The following is a 317-nucleotide window of genomic DNA, read 5'->3' as shown; positions in this document are numbered from 1 at the left end:
CTATCAAAATTAATTTTTTTATAATTACATGTATTCGTATTTTGTTTACCGTATAAACGAAATATGTAGAGTACATTAATTTTCACGTATTACGCATGCACACCCTTGATATATCTTTAGAAATTTTCACATACTTCACAGTATAAACAGAGTACTTTTAAAATTATTTTGTTTACACTGTAAACGAAATAAATAATACAATGTAATTTCGTAAAAATACTACAAATTATTGATATCCATAAATAATATATTTATTTAATTTATATAAAAAAACCAGGGTAATAAATATCACAAATTTTAAACTTAAATAATTCTTA

The sequence above is a fragment of the Arachis ipaensis genome, chromosome B10 (genome assembly GCF_000816755.2).
Source record: "Arachis ipaensis cultivar K30076 chromosome B10, Araip1.1, whole genome shotgun sequence".
NCBI classification, from domain to species: Eukaryota; Viridiplantae; Streptophyta; class Magnoliopsida; order Fabales; family Fabaceae; genus Arachis; species Arachis ipaensis.
The sequence above is the reverse complement of the archived record's forward strand: the minus strand, read 5'-3'. Positions refer to the sequence as shown.